Consider the following 23,569-nt stretch of genomic DNA (forward strand, 5'->3'; position numbering starts at 1 on the left):
CTGCTAGCCTCACAGGGTTGTTATGAAAGTGAAGAATTTGTAGGGTCGTGGCAAATTAGGGATTTTTTTAAGATGAGAATTGAGAGGACAAAGGGACCTCTCCCCAAGGATTTGGCTTAAGTTATTTTCTTTGAAGGCAAGGAAAAAGCAGTTGAAGCTTCTTATTGTTTAATTAGAGAAATCATCAATTCATGAATAAGAATTCAATTCATGGTACTGGGGGAAAGAGTGCCCATATTTGTAGTCTAAAGACCTGGGTTCAGATACAGATTCTACAGTGTTCTTACTGCCTGTTTGCCCTTGGACAAGCAGCTTCCCATTTCTGGTCCTCAGTTTCCTCCTCTGTAAAATGAAGGACTTGAATTATATAACTAAGGTTTCTTCCAGCTCTAAATCCATCATCATGAAGATCAAAGAAGAATGTCCATATGAAAGAGTTCTATAGAGAGCTACAGAAATGGGGGGGTGTTTGCTTTTGGGGAAAAATATCCCAACTTGGGATTTTATCCATAAAGAGAAATCCCAGAGTGGAAATTCCCTCCCCTGATATAGATCAAAAACTCATCTGAGATTTCTATGCAGTCGCCTAGGGCACTGAAAAATGAAGTGACCCAACAAGGTGAAGGGTCACATCAGCAATAGGATAAATGTGGGAACTCCTGCCTCTAGCCAGCCTTCCAGTCACATCCCATGCTGCCTCTCAAGATTCCAATTTATTCTTATCATCAACGTTGATGCATCAAGCAGAGTATAGTGAATAGAGAGGTGCCTATTATGTACCAGGCACTGTGGCAAGCTAGGGATATAAAAAAATGGAAAATCACCTGCCCTCAAGGAGTGTACATTAGATCAAAAGAGACAGCATGCCTGTATAGGTATATATAAAAAATATAGTCAAAATAAACTCAAGGAGAGGCAAACACTGGTGGTGAGGGAGGGAAGGAATCAGGAAAGGCTTCTAGAAGATGCCATTGGAGATGAGTCTTGAAGGAAACAAAGAATTCAAAGAAGCAAAAGTGAGGAATTGGGCTCTAATCATGCAGATATCATCATAAAATGAAAAAGAATTTCTCATCTGCTTTATAGAGGCAGTTTCCTAGCTTGATGTTCTTTACAAAAATAAAATCACAGATCAGAACCCCAAAAAAAATTATCATCATCATCATCATAGAAGTATCAGGTCTTGGTGACTACAGAGCTGGCCTCAGAATCAGAAAGACCTGGCTCCATGTCCCACACCCCTTGTAGTGTGACCCTAGGCAAATTAAATATCAAGATGGTGTAGTGGATAGAGCACCCAGCCTGGATTCAAGAAGACCTGAGTTCAAATTCAGCCTCTGACACTTACTAGTTGTGTGATCCTGATCAAGATACTTAACCTCTGCCTCAGTTTCCTTAATTGTAAAATGGGGATAAATACCAACTGCCTCCCAACAGGAGCAAGTGAGATGATATTGGGAAAGTGCTTAACACAGTTCCTAGCACATAGTAAGCATTATATAAATATTAACCATTATTATTACTTTTCCTCTGAGTGCCCTGGGCAATGTTCCAAGATTATAAATTGCAAAGAAGGTACCAACTTGCACTGATAGAGGGAATATCTGTCATCAGTCAGAGGTCCCATGTGCCAGTGAAATCAAGGGTCCACTCCATGACCTTATTATCATTATTATTGCTACCGTTCGAAGACATAAAATAGCCCAAATAGAAAGAGCTGAGTGACTGTCCAGTAGAGAGCTGAGTTCTCAAATTAAACCCAGAGCTTTGCCCATCTCCATGTTCCTGTAGGGACTAAAGATCGTTGTCAGTGATTTGGCCAAGCAAAAAAGCACTCAGAAAACAAAATAAAAAATAGGCAAATGCATAAATCCAAGGACACAATCAATACACAGCCTATAACAAGAGAACTATGGGAAACTGTGCTCAGCATTTACCCTGTTCTTGGCCCACCTAAGTAGATTGTCCACAACCCCAGTCCTTTGCCTGGATATAAAAGTTGAGGCAAAGGAACCACCTAATAGCATAAATCTAGAACTGGAAGGGACCTCAAACCATCTGATCCAACTCTCATTTTACAGAAAGGGAAACTGAGACCCAGAGAGGTTAAAAGGTCATAGATTTAGTGTTGGAAAGGATCTCAGAGGCCATATTACCTAAGCCTCTCCTTTTACAGATGAGGAAACTGAGGCTCAGGTGACTGAAATCATTTGCCCAAGGTCATACAGGTGGGATTGGAAACAGAGTCTTCTGACTCCAGAAGCCATTAATACTGTTTTCATCACAAAATGTCCCATGTGTCCCTACCATCACTCCCAAGACCTTGCTAAAAGGATCAAAACTCTTTTCCCACATGGCTTAGATACCAGTTATCTACAGGGTTAACCCCCAATAAGAGGAGGCAAAGAAAATAATGCTATGATCTGTAATGGGAATGCAAATTTGGAAGATCTTCCCTGCCCCTAGGCTAAAATGCACCTGAAGCCTGGGGAGGGAGGCTTGTTTTTCAGTAGATACTTCTTGATTGGCCAGTGAGTCAATAAGGTTGTTACATTCTCTGAGCCAGGAGAAGGCTATATAAGCCCTGATGTGTAGCTTTGTTTTGGGACTCACTTTGAGAAGTGTTCTGTGATTTGATCTGAATTCTGGGAAGCCGTTGTTGAGAGTCCCCCGGCTTTGAAAAACCCAGATGTGGAAACCCAGATGTTGACTGGGTATGGATGTAATGGTTGGACAGTTTGGAAAGCTGTCTACTTGATCTGTTAATGTCTTGATAATTCTGTCTGTATATTTTGAAGTTCGGGGTGCTGACCTTTTTCCCCTGAACAAGGTAAACGATATATGTCTGACTGATTAAAGTAAGCTTGTTAACCCATTTTGAGTTGCTTTCCTTTAACAAAGCAGATCCAAGAACCTGTATGGCAGCAAACCCTGAGGACGTGCTTGGGGTGCTTGCTGCTACATGATCCTAAGAGGAAATAACTGAATGCTAAAGAACATCTTCTACATCCCAGAGATGGGGCAGAGGAGTCACAGCAGCTAGGAACAGCTGGCCTCAAGGCAGTCCAGGACCTCTCCACAGCTGGGCATTGTGAACATGGAAATAAGACTAGAATAAGGAGCTTATGACTCTCCTTAGGGAACTCCAAAATCAACGGGGTGTCTTCTCATCTTTCTTATGTAAAATTTCCCTACCACCACCATTAAGGCATAGAATGTCAGAGATGGGAGGAATCTTAGAACACAGAACAGCAGATCTGAAAGAGACAACAGAACAGGGGATGTCAGAGCTGGGAGGGACCTTAGGACAGGGATTGTTCAGAGCTGGGAGGGACCTTAGAAGAGGGAATGTCAGAAGTAGGAAAGGCCTTAGAACAGGGGCTATCGGAACTGGAAGGAAGCTCATTTCTTATTTATTATTATAACTTTAATGAGGAAACTGGGACCCAAAGCAGCAGAGGTTTACCAAAGGTGATACCCACAGGCTTAAAAAAAATAATAACTTCTATATCTATAGACCCTGAAGGTTAGCAAAAGCATTTGCCTTATCCCAGCTCTGTGTGGTAGGCAATGAAAATAATATCACCATTTTACAGAGAAACTAAGGGGCAGAGAAGTGACTTGCCGGTGATGACATTGGAAAAGAGATGCTGGGAGAGGGCCTTCTAAAGCAACTGCTCTCCCCACCATTACCTGGATACAAGTAGAAAGGGTGTTTGGGGCCAAGGAATTCAGCCCTTCTCCCACCAGGTCTGCAACACAATGGAAGATACCAGTAGTTCAGGGGAGCTGGGGAAGAGCTCAGAACAATCCTCAACTCTTTTTTAAATGAATGTATAATGTCCATCACTCAACTGGATGAAAAGAGACCAAGAGAGCCAGCAATCCTACCAAGTGGAAACTGCTCTCCAGGGTCCTAGAAAGAGCAGGTGCCAACCTTTCAATATAATACCCAAGATCCCTTTGTGATCACTTCTTCAACAGAAACTAGGAGACCGAGGGAAATAAAGAGAGAGGGGGAACGGGTCTGATGTGTCTCAAATAATAGATCTGGGCACAGACCTCTTTACCAGCAATTGTATAATCCCACTCATTTAATGATATGTGCAAAAGGATCATTTCCATCCCTTCATTCAGTACACAAATATTTGTTGAGCATGCATTCAGTGCAGAGACGGCACCAGGCTCTCCCTTCTGGTTTCAATTTGAGAAGCAATCAAATCAAACCCTGCAGAGGGAGGGCAGCCAAAAACCTTAGGCCTGCAGAGGGAATTTGGAGTTGCCAGGTACAGCTAATCCAAAACCACATGGAAAATGTGACCAACCAAGCTCACAGACTGTCAGAGCTGGGAGAGAGTTTAGAAAAGAGAATGTTGAGAGATGAGAAGAGGAGTCTTAGAACAAAGAATGTCAGAGTTGGGAGAACCCTTAGAACAGGTAATGTCAAGGTTGGGAGGGCCCTTAGAACAGGAGATATCAGGACTAGGAGAGACCATATAACAGGGAATGTCAGGGCTGGAAAGAGTCTTAGAACACAGAATGTCAGGGCTGTGAAGGACCTCAGAACAGGGAAAGTGAGAGCTGTGAGGGGCCTTAGAACAGGGAATGTCAGCGCTGGGAGGGGGCTAAGCTGGAAAGAATCACTTAGTCGAACTTCCTTATTTTTCAGACAGAAAAATTGAGGCCTGGGAAGAGATGAAGTCATAAACCAAAATCACAGCAAATAAATGGCAGAGCCAGAATTTGAACAAGTTTCCTAGGTGGTACAAATAGAGTTCTGGACCTGGAGACAGAAGGACCTGAGTTCATCACTGTGTGACTCTGGGCAAGTCACCTGACCCTGTTTACCTCAGTTTCCTCATCAGTAAAATAAACTGGAGGAGGAAATGGCAAACCATTCCAAGGCCTCTGCTGAAAAAACCCCAAACACAGTCACAACAAAGAATCAGATACAACTGAAAAATGAACAGACGACAACTTCTATATCCAACTCCAAAGTTTATTCTACCATACTCAGCTGCCATCTCTGATGTCAGAGATCAATAGGACCTTGATCTCAGGCCCCTCCCAGCCCTGACCTTCTCAGCTCTCAGGTCCCTCCTGGCTTGATCTTCTGTGTTTTAAAGTCACTTCCAGCTCAAACATTTCTTTTTTCCTCTGCCTTAGAGCACACTATATAAGAGACTTCTATGGCTCTTCCTACCTCTCTGCCTGTCTAAATCTCATCTTGCCTTTGAGACCCAGCTCATATAACAGCTTTCCCATGAAGCCCTCCCTGAGAAGCCTCCCAACCCAAACACACACACACACACACACACACACCACCCAGAAAGAGGGTTTGACACCTTGAAGTTTCAGAGAAGCCTCCTTCATAAAAATGGGCAACCCAGTGATATAGGGGTAAGAGCACAGATTGAATGACAGGAGACGCAGATTGTGGTCCAAGCTCTGACACAACTTTGCTATGTGACCAGATCACTTCCAATCTTTCCTCTATCTATATTTGCTGTGTCACTCCTGAGAAAGTCACTTAACTGCTTTAAGTTTTCATTTTCTCATCTGTAACATGTTATTATTAAATAGCTCCCCTTCGCAGGGCTATTGTGAGACTCAGATAACACAATGTTTGAAACCTGCTTGGTCTCATTCAGGTCAATATCATCATCATCATCTGCACTCAGTTTCCTCATCTGAAAAGTAAGAGGGTTGGACAAGATAATTTCAATGACCCATTCTAACTTTGACACTCAAAGAATCTTTTTATGAGAGGAGAAAGTAAGTGTTTGCATAGCACCTACTACAGGCCACTCTAAGCACCTTAAATATTTAAATTTAAAAATTGGGGCAGCTAGGTGGTGCAGTGAATAGAGCACCAGCCTGTAATGGAAATGCAAACTTAAAGATCTTCCCTGCCCCTAGGCTAAAGTGCACCTGGAGCCTGGGGTGGGAGGCTTGTTTTTCAGTAGATACTTCTTGATTGGCCAGTGAGTCAATAAAGTTGTTACATTCTCTGAGCCAGGAGAAGGCTATATAAGCCCTGATGTGTAGCTTTGTTTTGGGACTCACTTTGAGAAGTGTTCTGTGATTTGATCTGAATTCTGGGAAGCCGTTGTTGAGAGTCCCCCGGCTTTGAAAAACCCAGATGTGGAAGCCCAGATGTTGACTGGGTATGGATGTAATGGTTGGACAGTTTGGAAAGCTGTCTACTTGATCTGTTAATGTCTTGATAATTCTGTCTGTATATTTTGAAGTTTGGGGTGCTGACCTTTTTCCCCTGAACAAGGTAAAAGATATATGTCTGACTGATTAAAGTAAGCTTGTTAACCCATTTTGAGTTGCTTTCCTTTAACAAAGCAGATCCAAGAACCTGTGTGAGCAGGCACCTTGGGGACACTGGGGTGCTTGCTGCTACACAGCCCTGGATTCAGGAAGACCTGAGTTCAAATCCAGCCTCAGGCACTTAACACACACACACAAAAAAAAAAAAACCTAGCTGTGTGACCTTGGACAAGTCACTTAACCCCAATTGCCCTACCTTCCCCCCTCCAAAAGAATTAAAAAATTAAAATTTTAATTAATTTTATTTAAATATTAAAAATTTAAATATCTCATTTGATCCTTGGTCTCACAACCCTGGGAGGTAGGTGCTATTGTCAGCTCCATTTTACAGTTGAGGAAACTTAGACAAGAGTAAGTGACTTGCCCAAGGTCACATGGGAAGGTTGTATCTGAGGCTGTGTTTGAAGCAGATCTCCCTGCCTCTGGGCCCACTACTCTATCCACCGTGCCACCTAGTGTCCTCTGCTTCACCAATGAGATGCCCAAAGGTCCAACTCAGTGCTTTTTTTACATTATTCAATAGACCTTGTGGAAGCAAGCACTCTGCAAGGTACCAGAGTTACAAAGACAAGAAAGATGCTTTCCTCAAATAATTTACATCCTGCTAGGGGAAGAGGGGATTGCAGATGGAACAAGGGCACAGAAAAATACATACAAAGCCATTTTTTTTTTGCAAGAGAGGAAAGGTGACAAGCGGGGAATCAGGAAAAGCCTGATATAGAAGGCAGCATTTGAGCTGAACAGTGAAAAGAGCCAACGGGATCCAAGAAGCAGAGGTGATGAGGGCTGGGGCTCCAGGAAGTGGAGTCAACCTGTGCAAAGGCAGGGAGAAAAGACATGGGATATCATGTATGGGGCAACAGTAAGATGGCCAATTTCTAAGCATGTTCGAAGATGGTAATGGATTTTATGGGAAAGACAAAGTCACTGACTTGCCCTCACAGGCTCATCTCCCATCCAGCATTACCTTTGGGAATTCAAATAATCCTAGTCCAACCCAATCAGCTGGGGATGATTAATTAGTAGATGTGGGAAAACATGAAATAGGCTTGGCTGTCTCATGATCATCATACAAAGCTTGGATAATAATTGCCCACCTGGGGTAGCTCACACTTTTCTTCAATCCTTCCACCTGAGAACTTCTTCAGCTACCTTGAAAACCCATTAAAAAATAAAGCAAAAATGACTGATTAGAAAGTCTATTTTTTCCAGGGACTGTGCAGAGGCCAGGGGTTTACTTCTACACGATAATAATGATGCCTAAAGCCCTACTTCCATGACTGCAGGCACCTGCTTGATTCCACAAGGTCAAAAAGAGGATTACTAATGAGAATTCTTTTTCTAGAGAATTCTAGAATTTTAGGGGGAAGCTAGGTGGTGGAAGTGGATGAAGCACTGGGCTTGGAGTCAGGAAGACTCATCTTCCCAAATTTAAATCTGGCCTCAGACACTTCCTAGCTGTGTGGCCCTGGGAAAGTCACGTCACTCTAACTACCTCAGTCTCCTCATCTGTAAAATGATCTGGAAAAGGAAATGGTAAACTATTCCAGTATCTTTGCCAAGAAAACCCCAAATGGGGTCAAGAAGAGTCAAACACAACTCAACAATAATTTTTAAAAAATTAGAGGTTGAAGGTTATATAATATTGGCTGTCAGAGTTAGGAGGGATCTTAGAACATAGAATTTTGGAGCTGAAAGGACTGTAGATCTAGAGCTGGAGAGAAATTTAGAAGTCATCAAGTCCAATCCCTTGCATTTTGAAGAGGGGAAAACCAAGGCTCAAAGAGGTTAAATGTTCTGGATCAAACATCCAGTAGAATTTCAGGATTCCAACTGAGGAGATCCACTACAACTCACTACATCTCAGTCTTAGAATAGGGGATGTCAAGGTTGGGAGGGACCTTAGAACAGGGGATGTCAGAGCTAGGAGGGGCCTCAGAACAGGGAATGTCAGAGTTGGGAGGGGCCTTAGAACACAGAACTGGAAGAGGCCACAGAATAAAGGATTCAGAAGTAGCTGTGAGAGAGAACATTAGAAATGGTCTAGTCTAGTCTCATGAAGGCCAAGAAGTCCAGTGGCCAGTCCAAAGCCACACAAGTAACGTTAGATGTCAGATTCAGTCTTTGACCCCAGATTATCTGTCTCATAGTCTTATGTTCTTTCTCCAAGGCCATCCTTCAGGTCAAAGCTATGGTAGTCATAAAGGAAAGCATCCTACAGAATGAATCACATGACACTCCTGACTCAAATGCCCATGATGTTTGGAATTCATTCTGGCCTTTGCTTACCTGCGCCCTTCCATTAACTTTGATGCACGTGAGCCTCTGGTGCATGGTGGTTCCCCAGACAACTTCTTCTTAATTCAAGCCAATTAACACTTATTAAGTACAGCCATGTATGAACCCCCAAGAAGTGAGAGTGTGAGTTAATAAAAAAAAAGAATCCTTTCTTTGCTCTAATTCAACTGCTGTGGTTTCTTTCTTACCAGCAGAAGTGACTCCCCAAAGAACTTGGGTTGGGGCATTCTCCTCTATGTTGGTATGTCATGAGATAGATGAAGTACCAAGAAAAGTTCACCGAAAGGTCAATGTCATTCATTTGAGGAAAACCTACTTCTATCACTTGCCATCCGAGTCCATTAGTGAGTGCTTCAAGAGGGTTGAAATTTTAATAGTTTTGTCAAATCACATATCTTGTAAATAAATCTTCGGAGATGTACTAATAAAAAACTATCTTTACTGAACTGCTTCAAAGTGGTCCCCAGCTCCCCTCCCTCCAGCAGACCCAAATGAAAAATGGATGTTACATGATGCTTTGGGTAAATACATTTTTTCAGGACTGAAAATATTTCCATTAGAAAACAGAAAAAGAAGGGAAGGAGGAAGGCTCCCTTTACTAAAGCTTTGACAATTGTGACTCTTCATTACCATCACCTTTCTGAGATTTAGTTTCTTCATTTGTAAAATTGAGATATTTATCTCCTAGAGCTGTTGTAAGAGACGAATGAAACAATTTATAGAAATCTGGCAAACCTTAAAACACTACAGAAATATGAGCTGTTCTTAGTATCATAGTTCTGAACCTGGAAGGGACCCTCAGAAGCCAGAAGTGTGAGCTACCTCCCAAGTGGTCTGAGCCAGGTTAAAATAAAATTGGGAAATGTTTAACAAAATAAATAAAAAATAACGACATAGATAATGCTAACTTGCGGTTTTCTAAGTCAGTAAGTGATTTTAGGGAGTCCTTGCTACCCTGATCTCATCTATATCCTCATTTTACAGATGAGGACATTGAAGACCAGGGAGGTAAAATTACTTTTTAATTGTCATCAGAGATGGGATGTGAACCCAGGTCCTATCAAACAGAACTATACTGTATCTAAAGACAGAAGGGTTATGATGGCATCACCAGGGCCTAAGACAAAGTCTTGAGGGACACCTACTACTAGAAGGCATGCTCTGGAGGAGCCACCAAAGGAAAGAGAGAAGGAGCCATCAGATAGGTAGAAGGAAAACCAGGAAAGAATGATGTCCCAAAACCTAGAGAAAAGAAGGGTGATTGATGGTGTCAAAGACTGCAGAGAGATCAAAGAGAATAAGGATTAAGAAAAGGCCATTGGATTTGGCAACTAAGAATTCACTGGTAATTTTGGAGAGGGCAGTTTCAATGGAATAATTAATTCCAGAGCCAGATTGGGAGGGATTAAGAAGAGAGCGAGAGGAGAAAAAATGGAGGCATCAAATATAGATGACCCTTCCAAGGAGGTTAGCCACAAAGGACAGGAGAGGTACAGGATGATATGGGGAAGAAAGCATGAATTGAGGGCTTTTTGAAGATGGGAGAGACATGGGCAGCAGGAAAGAGCCAGTGGACAGAGAAAATTGGAGAGAAGTGATACAGTGGGGATAACAGAGGGTGTAATCCATTGGAGCAGACAGGAGAAGACATGGGATCACTTGTGAATGTAGAATTGTGTGTCTTGGCAAGAAGAAAGGCCACCTCTTCATATGAAAGAAGAGCAAAGAAGGAGCTATAAGTATAAGAAAGTATAAGAAAGCATCTAGATGGGTCATATGAGATAAGAAGGAAGTGAGAAGAGAGAGCTCTTGGAGCATGGCTTAATTTTTCTCTATAAAACATGAGGCAAGGTTCTCAGCTGAGAAGGGAAGGGGAAGGAGAGCCATGTTTGATAAGGGATGAAAAGATTTGGAAGAATCACTGTGGAGAGCGGGATAGTGAACTGATAAGGGAGGTGTAGAAGGAATGTCTAGCAGCAGTGAGGGTCCAGTTGAGGTTATGCGACATAAATTTGTTTTGAACCCAGTTAGAATGGTTTGCATGATTTTCTTCACCTTCATCTAGCAGTATGTCTGCAGGAGTAAAGTCAGCAGATAGTAGGAGTTATCCAAAGCTGAGGCTTAGCAAGACACAATCAGCAATTTGGTGATGAGGCTAGGGAAGACAATAGAGCTGAACTAGTTCACCAAAGGGTCAAGTTGGAGAAAGGAGAAGGGGATGAATGGTGCAAGGGAGATGGCCTGGGAGAGAACTGAGGGGTCCAAATATTGATGGTGTACAGTGTGGACAAAGAGTAGGTTTTGGTAATGGAAGAGAGAGGGAGAGGTAGAATGACAGAGACCAGATGTTCACTTGTTAGGAATGTTATAGAGAGTGTTCTCCTTTACATCTGTGGACTTTAAGGAACCTCTCACCTATGGAACTGAGAAGAACAGTAGATAACATTTAGAGTTTTAAGTTTGCAAAGTGCTTTGTATGTTCCCTCTCCTTTGATCTTCACAGCAGTCCTATGAGGTAGGTGCTCCTGTTACCCCAGTTTTACAGAAGAAGAAACTGAGTCACAGAGAAATTAAGTGACTTACCCAGGGCCACTCAGTTAATAGATCTCAAAGGTCTCAAAAAGAAGATCTCAAACAGCAGGGGGCATCCTTCTGATCTCTGATGTTTTCTTGTTATTTTCCCCATTCGAAAATGAGCTCCTTGAGGACAGAGATTGTTTTTTGCTTTTTTTTTTTTATATCCTCTATGTTTCATACATAGTAGGTGCTTAATAAATGCTTGTGTATTGACTGAGTGATATCTGATCTTCAGTTTCCTAATCTGTAAAATGAAGGCATTTAACTAGATGGTCCCTTAGGTTCCTTCTACTGCCATATTGGAGGTCCAGTGGGTAATCAGTGTCAACAACGGAGATTCAAACCCAAAGCTTCTGACTACAACTCGAACCCTTTCAGGTCAGTCACATTACCTGGGCCAAGAAAGACTTATCCCCCGGAGATGAGAGGTTCACAAAAGCAAAGTCAATTTCAAGGTTCCCAAGGTGCAAGTGGTTTGCGATTTAATCAAAAACCTATAAAAAGGACCGACTTTCCCACCTCCCATAAATCTCAGTCCCTTCACCAGGGGTGAGATCACAGCTTTCAATAGCAATGAAATACACTTCAGCACCTCAGTGCTATGGTTCTAATGGCCTCAGCTAAGAGAAAATTCAACGCCAGGGGTGCGAAAACCCACGTTCTCTCACAACACCTTGATCTGAAGGGATGACTGAAGTGGGCAGTGCTCTTTATGAAGTCTTTTCTAACACCACCCCCCGATTTCTTTCCCCAGGAAGAGAGATGAGGAAAGACCTCAGGTAGAAGACAGGAGTGGAGCTGAAAACTAGGGATTCCAAGTGAGAGACATTGCCAGGTGGGAAATGCCATGTCAAATGTGAGAGAAAATATCAAAAGCCTGGAAATGGAGGTTCTAGGCAAAATAAGGTGAAAATTCACCTATCGGAGCTGAAGGACTCAGGCAGAGTCCAGGGTTGAGGTGGAGGTGAAGGAAGATAGGGGTCATGCCAGAATGTAGGGTGGCATGGTGGAGACAGCTGGGACAGTGTGGAAGATACAGTGGCAGCTCACCTATGCCATTGGCACTGCTGACCACCCTCTCCTCATCAGTACATCTCTTCTCTGCTCTCTCTTGTTTCTACTTCTCCTACCTCTTGGACCAGGGCTGGGGAACTTGAGTCCTCGAGACCACATGTGACCTTCTAGGTCCTTGGGTGTGACCTTTTGACTGAGTCCAAGTTTTACAGAACAAATCCTTTTATTAAGGGGATTTGTTCTGTGAAGTTAAGATTCAGTCAAAGGGATGCACTTGAGGACCTAGAGAGTCACATGTGGCCTCGAGGACTCAGGTTCCCCACGTCTGTCTTGGACCATTCCTTCTCAATCGCTTTTACTCTATCATCATCCATATCATACATGCCCCCTAACTCTGCATATTCCCCAAGGGTTGGTCCTGGGTCCTTTTCTTTCTTCATACTCTCTCATTTGGTGAGCTCATCAGATTCAGCTAATATCTCTATGTGAGTGATTCTCAGAATCAGTATCCAGCCCTCATTTCCCCCCTGAGCTCCAGATCTGCATTGCTAATTGCCTATTGGGCATTTCAAGCTGGATATCCCCTAAGTATCGCAAAGTCAACATGTTAAGAAACAGTGAATCATAGATCTAGAGCTTGAAAAGCTTCAGAAGCTTCTAATCCACCCTCCCACTTCACAGAGGAGGAAACTGAGGAGAGCAAGTGACTTAGCACATAGTGACAGAGTTTACATAGGTTGTAATCACCAGAGTTAAAATTCGAACCCAGATTCTCTGATTCCAAAGTCCAGCATTCTTTCTGCTGTATCACACTGTCTCTTAGCTCATCTCTCCTACAATCTCCCCTCCCACAAACTTCCCTCTTTCTGGCTCCCAACTTCAGTGCCACCCTCCCTCACCCCACACACCCAATTAGATGCCAGTTGGTCTTTGTCACATCTGCCGCATTTCTCATGCACATCCCCTTTCTTCCTAGCTCAAGGCTCCATAGTATCTAGTTGGGACTGCTGCAGCATCTTTCTAGCAATATCTCCCAGTATCAAGTCTAAACTCCCACAAACTCTATTATCTCCAAGACCAAATGTCAAGTCTAGTTCTAAAAGCCTTTTGCAACCTGGTCTCAGACTGACTTTGAGCCTTATTCAAACGTTATTACAAACTACCTTCTTCTCAGCTGCTAGTCTGGCCAAAAAGCCCCTCTCGCTGTTTCTCTTGGGGCAACTAGGTAGCACAGTGAATGGACCACCGAGCCTGGAATCAGGAAGATCTGATTTCAAATTTGGCCTCAGTCACTAGCTGTGTGATCCTGGGCAAGTCACTTAACCCTGTTTGCCTCGGTTTCCTCATCTGTCAAATGAGCTGGAGAAGGAAATGACAAACCACTCAAATCTGAGTCTGGCTGGAGGTGGGTGTTTTTCCTTTGTTTTGTAAGAGGACTTACCAGGAAGGAGGAGAGTTTTACCTCTGACTTTTCCCCCCTAATAAAGAATAAATAAATGCTGCCCAATTAGATCACAGGTTCCTTGAGGGCAGAAGCTGTCAGTTTTCTCCTTTATATTATAGTTCCAATGTCTAGAACTAGGCATGGCATATAGTAGGTGCTGAAATATTTGTTGAAATAAACTGAACTTGCAACTGACAAAATGAGAAACCAGAGGGTCACAGAGTTGAAAGTGACATTAAAGGCATAAAATCTCAGAGCTGGGAGGGGCCTCAGAACAGGGGATGTCAGAGCTGGGAGGGGTCTTAGAACAGGGGATGTCAGAGCTGGGAGGGGTCTTAGAACAGGGAATGTCAGAGGTGGGAGGGGCCTTTGAGATCATCTAGTCCAACTTCCCCATTTTACAAATGGGGAAAATGAGGTGCATAGATGAGAAGTGATTTACCCAAGTCCAACAAATAAAAACTAAGATCTCTCTCATGTAACTTTCTCTCTGTTTGCCTCTCACTTTCTCTCTTCCTCTCTCTGTCTCTCACTTTCTCTGTCTCTCTTCTCTCTGTCTCTCCCTCTCCCTTTCCCTCTCTCTCTCTCTCTCTCTTTCCCATCTTTCTCTCTCCCTCTCTTTCTCTCCCTCCCTCCCTCCCTCTTTCTCTCTCCCCTTTCCCCTCTCCCTCTCCCTTCCCCCCCCTCTCAAAAGACTTGTCTTTGTCCCTCAGCTCTCTACTAACATTTCAGAGACAGACAATGGGGTCATATCGGGGGGAAAACAGAATTAAGGCCACATAGCAACCTGCCACAAGCCTTAAGACTGTGCCACACAGGGGCCGCTTTCCTCTGTCCCTCAATACTAAAGCAATATTTAACACGTGCAGAAGGAAAAGAAGAGTGACGAGACTAGTCAGCTTTCAGAGCCGGTGCAGTGGGATTGAAGGTTCCCAACATCAGATTCCCAAAGGCACCTGCCCCTAGACGCCCTTGATCAGAGGCCACCTTGATAATTCTTAAGGAATCTTCCTCCTCCAAAAAAAATCTTGCCTGGAGCCTGGATTGCTCTGGGGCTAAAAACAGCTAAGCCCTCACCCTAAATCTGCTTCTTAAAAACATCTGGCCAGTCAAGGAATCCCAGAATCTCTGAGTTTAAAGGGACCTCTGCGGTCACCTCACTGACCAAGAATCCCCTCCCCCACCTCCCCAACACATGGTGGTTCAAACTCTGCTGGAAGCCCTCCAGTGACAGGAAGCTCACAGGTTCTGGGGGTAGCCCAGAGTACTCTGGCACAGCTCCCAGTGTGGGCAAGCTCTCCAACATCCTCAAGCCCAAATCTGACTTTTTATAGCTTCCACCCACTGCTACTGGTTCAGCCCCATGGAACCAAGCAGAACAAGGTTAAGCCTTTCAAAGATTTGAGGAAAGGTATCAGTCAGTCAATAAGCATTTATCAAGAGCTTCCTATGTATCAGTGGGTATAACCACTGACTAAGCATCTCCAAATCCTTCAGTCCATCCTCATTTGGCATGAGAGCAAAGCCCTTCAGATTAGTTTATCCTTCTTGTGTTTATCAATGGACTTCCTAAAATGTGGCAGCTAAGTGGTGCATTAGGAGACATGGGCTCAATTCCAGCCTCAGACACTAGCTGTGACCCTGAGCAAGTCACTTAACCTCTCTCAGTCTCAGTTTCCTAATCTGTAAAATAGGGATAGTAAGAGCACCTATTCACCAGGATTCTTGTGAGGATCAAATGAAATAATATTTGTAAAGTTTTTACAAACCTTAAGGTGCTACATAAATGTTTATTATTAACATAATTGTTATAATAATTATGACTATCACTAAAATATATCTCCAAAAAAATTAAATAAAATGTATATCCCAGATTTGAACACAGTTCTTCCAATATGGTCTGACAGGGAGTATAATCACCCAGATACTAGATATGATGGCTCAATTAATTTAGACTAAAGTTTTCTTGGCTGTCATATCATAATGCTATTTCATATTACACTTGTAGTCTACTCAAACCCCCAGATCTTTTTCAGATGAATGGCTATCCAGCAATGCTTCCCTAACTTGGACTTGGGAAATTGATTTGTGGAGCTCAAGAGAGAGACTTTACATTTATCCCTATCAAATTTCAACTAACTAGATTCAACCCATCCTTCCAGCCTAACAGGATTTTTGAGCACCAAATAAACATTTCTGCCTGATACTGAAACCCTTTCACACATGTTATCAGTCAAACCAACAACACTGGCTGTTCCCTCCGTAGCTACCCCCCAAATCATTTCATGTTTATTATGTACATGGCTGATATTTATTTATAGCGGTGAGAGAACAAGGGTTTGTTATATGCCTACTTTATACCAGGTACTGTAATAACCCCTTTGCAAATATTGTCTTATTTGGTCCTCAAAACAACTATGGGAGTTGGTGCTATTGATATCCCCATTTTACAGTTGAGAAAACTGAGGCAGACGAAAGTTAAGTGACTTACCCAAAGTCATACAGCTAGTAAGCATCTTGTGCTAGATTTGAACTCAGATCTTCCTGACTCAGCAAACTATCCCCTGTAACACCAAGATGCCCTCACATATGTATGTTGTTTCTTTGCTCCCAAAAAAGTTAGCTCTTTGAGGGCCAGGATTGCTTCACTTTTGTCTTTGCATTCCCTGCACCAAGTACACTGCCTGGAACATAATTGCTGTTTAATAAATGTTTGCTAATTGGGTGACTGGTTTTTGGATCCTGACTCCATCATCCAATTTTTATCTCTCCTTTCTAGTTTTGTGTCAGGTGCGAATTTGGTGAATATTCATTCCATTGATGACTATAAAGAGTTCTCAAATTTTAGAGGTAGAAAGGACTTCATCAATCATTTTAGTCACTAGAATATGCCCAAGGAGTGAATCTCCAGCCCCTGCCCAAAGACCACAAAGCAAAGGAAATCTTCCATGCCTTGAGGTAGCCAGGCCATGGTTGGATAGCTCTCATCCCCCTGAGTCTTCTTTTCTCCAAGCTAAGGATGTCCAGTTAACTCAACCCATCTTTATATGATGTGGACTCAAGGCCCTTCACACTGCTGGTTTCCCTCCTCTGGACACTCTCCAGCCTTTCAATGCCTGTCTTTAAATTATGGTGCCTGGGACCTTACAAAGGACTCCAGATGAGATCCGACAAGGGCAGAGGAGAGTGGGATCATCACCTCAACAACCCTGGCAGCTAAAGTCTTCCAATGAAGCCCAAAATCACATTAGCTTTTCTGGCTGCCACATCACACTGCTGATTCATGTTTAGCTTGTAGGTCCACTAACACCCCCAGATCCTTTTTGGGACAGCTGTCCTTCCATGTCTCTGACACCTTATATTTGTGTAAAGGATCTTTTTATGCCCAAGTGCAAGACTTTACTTTCATACCTATCCAATTCAGCCTAATGCTCTTTCTAGCCTATCAAGATTCTTTGGGATCCTGACTGTCTTGCAATGTGTTAGTGATCCTTCATGGCTTGGTGTCATTTAATAAGAAGTGGCATTTATATATTCAAAGTACCTTACATATACCAGGCCTAGAAGATATAATTAGCCTACAAGGCTATTATTATTCCCATTTTATGGATGAGGAAACTGAGGCTAAGAGAGGGTAAGTGATTTGCTCAAGGTCACACAGTGAGTAAATGTCAGATGCCAGATTTAAACACAAGTATTTATGACTCTATGTCTTCCATTCTATCCTCTATACTATAGTGCTTCATTAATATTTATATCAATGCTAAACACCACAGAGTCAGACACAAGTTCTTGGGGTGCTCCACTAGACAGCCACTCCAAAGTGGGCCCCAAACCATATTAATGACTCTCCTTTGAGGCCAATCATTCAATCAGCTCCAAATCCACCCAATCTCACTGTCATCTAGGCCACATTTTTCCACTTTGTTCCCAAGAATAGCATGAGAGATGATCGAATGCCTCACTAGAATCTAGGGAAACTATCTTCACCATTCTCTTGATCTACCAGTCAAATAACTCGTTCCCAAAAGGAAAGGAAGAAGCCTGACACAAGCTGTCCTTGATGAAGCCATGTGATCACAGCTTACTTTCCTTGAGGGACACTAACCATCAATAATATATTCAGGAATATTGGTGGCATTGTTGTTCACTCATGTCAGAATCTTCATGACTCCATGTGGGGTTTTCTTGACAAAGATACTGGAGTGATTTACCATTTCCTTCTCCAGGTCATTTTACAGATGAGGAAACTGAGGCAAAAAGGGTTAAGGGACTTGCCCAGGGTCACGTAGCTAGTAAGTATCTGAGGTCAAATTCAAACCCAGGAAGATGAGTTTTCCTGACTCCAGGGTTGGTCCTCCATTCACTTCCCCACTTAGCTATCCTTTCAGGAATATTGCCAGCAATCAAAGTCAAGCTCAGGGGTAGGCAATATGTGACTTTCTAGGTCCTCAAGTGTTGTCTTTTGACTGAGTCCAAGTTTTACGGAACAAATTATTTTATTAAAGGGATTTGTTCTGTGAAGTTTGGATTCAGTCAAAGGGCCACACTTAAGGACCTAAAGGGTCACATATGGCCTTGAGGCCACAGATTCCCCACCTCTGGTCAAGCTCATGGGCCTCTATTTAGCAAACTCCATTGTGTTCAAAAGCCCCCCTCCGTTTGGAACCTGTGGGACCTTGACAAGGCACTTCCCCTCCATGGGCCTCAGTTTCCTCCCCTGTAAAATGAGGGAGTTGGAATGGATGACTAGCTCTAAATCTGTGTTCCTATGAACCTTTGAGAAAACTTGGTGATGATTCCTAGACTGCAAACCAAGGACCCCCAAGGAGGAGGGGGCAGGTTCTGATATTTATCCCAAGAGATCTCCCAATCCATAAATCTGTGAAGCCTTTCCAAGCAGTATGCTCAGGTTCAGAGGATGCGTGGGGTAGTGAGTGGGCCTTGGAGCTAGGAAGATCTGAATTCAAGTCTTGACTGACTTATACTGGCTGTGTGGCCCTGGGCAAGTCATTTCATTTGTTAGTTTTCAAGGCCACTCTCTAAGACTATTAAGTTGCAGGGACGGTGGCAAGCTGCTTTGGTAGAAAGTTTCATCACCTGAGAGTTCCCATCTTGAACTGAGTTTCCTCCCAGGTAAAATGTGGAAACTGGAACAGAATCATAACTAAATTCTCTTCTGGCTGCAACAATCTGAAATCCCAAGATAACTCCCCAGGACCATGGAGAGGTTCTGGGCAGTGTGGCCTTCACCAAAGGCTAGGCATTATTGATTTTAGAGTTACTGGGGCCCCACAAAGAAATTGAACCCTGCCACAGGTTGAACTGTCTAGGACCTAAATAGTTAAGACCACTTAATAAAAGGATTTGTTCTGTGAAGTTTGGATTCAGTCAAAAGGCCGCACTTGAGGACTTAGAGGACCACATGTGGCCTCGAGGCCACAGGTTCCCCACCCATGATCTAGGTCCATCTGGCCCAGCTATTGCTTCATTGGGGTCAGACTCCTGAAAGGCACCCTCCAGCCAGATGCTTATTGCTTGAACTGAAGGGAGATGGCCTATGAACTAGGGTTTGGAGAAGACCTTTATTAGAAACCACTGGGGGCACACTTTGGCCCCAATCTGAAAAAATTCAGATTCTCATTATACCCAACCACTTAGCATGGGGATAAGGAGCAGCTGTGACATAGGAAAGCACTCCTGTTCCTGTAAAGGATCCTAGAGAGATCATGGGGGCCCCAGGAAACCTGGTACCTGGCAAATGCCTGGGTAGCCCCAGCCCCATGCAAAGTGATCACCAGCACCAGCCCCCTCAAAACTTGTACAGACTTGCTGGTTCTGCTCTCTCATCTCCACTAAGGTACTGCTAAGTTTCGGTTTCACCTCTATCCTGCCCTCCAGGAGTCCTGGAGGAAAAGGGGCTCCCGGACCACCCCCAAAATGGTATCTGAAATTTAGAAAACAACCTGGAGGGAAGATAAAGCAGAGAAGTCTAGGGAAGAGAGCATAGGATTTAAGACTGAAGAGGGCCTCATTGGTCAACCCATCCGACCCCTTCACTTTTCAGATGGGGAAACGGAGGCCCAAGACAGAACAAGAGAAACCAGCAAAGAGAGTGCCAGCGTCTAGAATGGAAGCGTTCTCAAGCGTCCGGGGTCCCCTCTCCATTCACATACACATATACACACGGACACACACACACACCACGCCAATTCGGGGGGAGGAGGGAGGAGGAGGCTGCGGCTCCCGGCCACCTGTGCCTCTGCTGAGGGAGGACGCCTTCCCCTGCCGGGCCGCACTGCGGGACGGACCTGGAACTCGGGGGGTGGGGTTGTTCAGGGATCTGGGGGCCCTGACCACGGGCTCTCCTCTCTCTGTCCCTCCCCAGTGGGGGGCACAAATCCCCCTCTGACTCCCAGATCTCGTGTACAGACTGCCTCCACCCCGGCCCTGCCCCAGAGGGGAGCAAGAAGCTAACGAAGGACTAAGGAAGGGAAGGAAATTGGGGTTTAGAACCAAAGCCCACTATCCTCCCCCCAACTCCCTCCCCCACCGGCAAATGCTCCCCAGAGGCGGCAGAGACCCAGAAGTCCAGGCATCCCAGCGCGCCCCCTTCTCTTATTGCTTTGACACCTTGAGTGTCGAGCCCGCCCCCCGCGCACCTGGCTAGCCGCTTACCCTGCTCCCCGACTGGGCTCCGCCCGCGGCTTCCTCCTCTAGCTGCTGGTCTGGCCGGACGCCTGCCTCGCTGCAGCTGCGTCCACCGCAGCCTACCGATTCCCCTCTCCCAACCCCGGCCCCGCTCCGCCCCCAAAGTAGTCCCCCAACAGAGGCCCTGGGATCCCGCCCCGCCCCGCCCCTTCCCAAGTGGTACCCAAGGCCGCTGGCCTCGGAGCAAGGACGGCCCCAGCCTCCGGGAAGAAGGCACTTGTTGCTCGTCGGAGGGGCTCCCAGAGCAACAGAAAAGAGGTCAGGGTGGTGTGGAGGTCCCCATATGCCCCCACCCACTCCAGTATAGAGCCTCTCCTTCTGGAAATCCTGTAAGCATCCTTCCTCCTCCTGAGTGAACCTGGAAGGACAGCCTAGGGTTAACGACAGTAAGTAACTCACAGGACCGACAACTCACCGTCAATCTGAAAGTTCCGTCTAGCAAAGGGTTAAAGAGAGAAATGAGTCTAGATCTGAGATACTGTAAGTAGACCCTTAACCCCAGCAGGGAATGAAGGCAAGTAAAGGGTTAATGTATCTAGATCCCAGACATAGGAAGGATCCCACTTGCATCCCAAGAACAAAGGGTTATTAATGATTTAGATTTAAATCACAGAACTGTACTCTAAGCCCTCTGACTTCATACAAGTATCAGAGGCTAGCAAAGGGTTAACGAGGTCGCAACTCGATGCCAAACATAATCATGGAACGCCCACCCCCCAAACTGGGAATACAGACTGGCAAAGGGTTAATGAGACAGCTCCAGGTCAGCGGTCCTATCAAAGACCCAAGATTAGGGATCAGAAGACTTGAATGCAAGCCACCCACTTACTGCCTATTCTGCCCAAGTCATTTAACTTCTGCAAGTACCTTCCAGGTCTAGACCCTAATCAAAACTCAGGCCCCTCCTCCCATCATCACCAATAGTAAAGGCTAACAAAGATGAAAGAGGTCACTTTAGATCCTGTTGAGTAAACAGACACCACCCTCCTTAGAAAGAATTGAAGGGTTCAAAGGCTTAATGAACTTCAGATTTTGGCCAACCCTGTAACATTCACCCCCAAAACTCCCCAAACTCCCCAAATAAAGTAAAAGTGCCTTTCAGAGCTACTGTCCATGAGCAGAGAGCCCAGTGGCCCTGAGGGGCCTGAAGAATGAAGTTTTCCCTAATGAAAGAGTATGTTTCACACATAGCCCTCATTCCACCTCTAATCCGTTTCAGGTGACAAGATATTACATCTCTCCTCAAGGAAGATGATGAAAACCAAAAAAATTAAAAAGATGGGGATGATGGAGGCAAATGGTTCCTTTATATGTGTGTGTAGGTATGTATATGTGTATATGTATGTATGTGCATATATATATTACCGTTAAAAAGGAAGAAGAGGAAAGAAAAAAACTGAGGGGAGGGAAGAGTTTAAGAGGGATAGAAAAAAAAAAACTGGGAGGGAGTATCAGTCCCATTAAAGTCTTTTCCCAACAACCTTTTCCCTTCACCACCTCAGTCCACTATACCATATATCAATGTTTCTGGGGATCAGGGCTCACCACCTGACTCAAGTCATTTTAATTTTCGAAATGATCTTACGGACTTAGATACACTTGAAAAAAACAAACCCAATTGCATGGAAACAGAAGGCATGCTTATCACCTTCACCAGAGTCACAAAGTTAGGAGGAGATAGTTCATAGGATTAAGAATCAGAAGACACCTTTGGGGTTGTCTGCAGTTAGGAGGAGATAGTTCATAGGATTAAGAATCAGAAGACACCTTTGGGGTTGTCTGCAGCCCTTCTACCCCCTCCCCCACTTTGCAGATTAAAGACATTGAGGCACAGATGTTAAATGACCCAAAATCACACAGCTAGTTAATGACAAATCTGGGATTTACATCACTTAATCTCATTTGTAACTGAATCAACATAGCATAGACTCCTGAGTCCAGTCCCAAAGAAAAGCATTTCACCCAGGATATTATATGGAAAATCCTTGGGAGAATTTCAATAACTCAGCTGCACAAGTGAGAACTGGGGAGAACCCTAGCAGTGCACCAATAATCCATGTGCAAAAGTTATGGTGGAGAGAGAGAAGGTTGCACTCACCATAACTTTAACACTAGACAATGGTATGGATAAATTTCACCCAATCTTGAGCTATGAATAGAATTCTCTCCAAGTCACAGAAATTAAGTTTCACTGTATTCTGTACTGGACAAACAAGGAGCAGTATTGCCTAGTGGATGTGCTAAACTTTGAGTCAGGAGGACCTGGCTTCAAAGCCTGCCTCAGACACTCATTAAGTGTCTACACCTGAAGAAATCACCTCTCTGGGACTCAATTTTCTCATCTGGCAAATAGGTCCAGGAGTAGCACCTACTTCATGGGTTGTCATGAGACGGCTGTAAGAAAACCTGTTAGATGCTTTCCAAACTTCAAAGATTTTTGTAAATGTGAGTTATTATTATTCAAATTTTAGGTCCAATTCTAAGACCCAGAGGGAAGGGAAGAGGCAGCTGGGAAAAGGCTCTAATGAGGCTGATACCTAGATACCAGTGCTGAATTGCATTGATAAATTCTGAGTACACTTTAAATGACTCCAAACTTCTCTGGTCTAGTGGCTCTGGAGCCAGAGAGACTGGGGGTAAGTCCCTACTCTGCTCCCACACTCCCTGTGTGTCACTTAACCTCTCTGAGCCTCAGCTTCCTCCTCTGTAAAATATAGCAGTTGAACAAGATGACTTCTAAGATCCCTTCAGGTCTAAGTTGTCCTAAAGCCCAGCCCAGATTATGTCAGCCCCCATATTCAATGAACTCCAGTGTCTCCCTATCTCTTCCAGGATCCAATATAAAACATTCAGTTTGGCATTCAAAGCCCTTCATTGTGATGTTGGTTCAGTCATTTTTCAGTCATGTCCAACTCCTCATGACCCCATTTGGGGTTTTCTTGGCAAAGAAACTGGAGTGGTTTGCCATTTCCTTCTCCAGTTCATTTTACAGATAAGGAACTGAGGGTTAAGTGACTTGCCCAGGGTCACACAACAAATGTCTGAAGTCAAATTTGAACTCAGATCTTCCTGACTCCAGACCCAGTGTTCTATCTATTTTCCCACCCAGGTTCATCACCTGCCCTGTAATCCACCCCCTACACACACACACACACACACACACACACACACACACACACACACACA

Source organism: Petaurus breviceps, unplaced genomic scaffold (assembly GCF_028583685.1).
Source record: "Petaurus breviceps papuanus isolate PSGF00001 unplaced genomic scaffold, PetGlider_PUasm1.0 99, whole genome shotgun sequence".
NCBI classification, from domain to species: domain Eukaryota; kingdom Metazoa; phylum Chordata; class Mammalia; order Diprotodontia; family Petauridae; genus Petaurus; species Petaurus breviceps.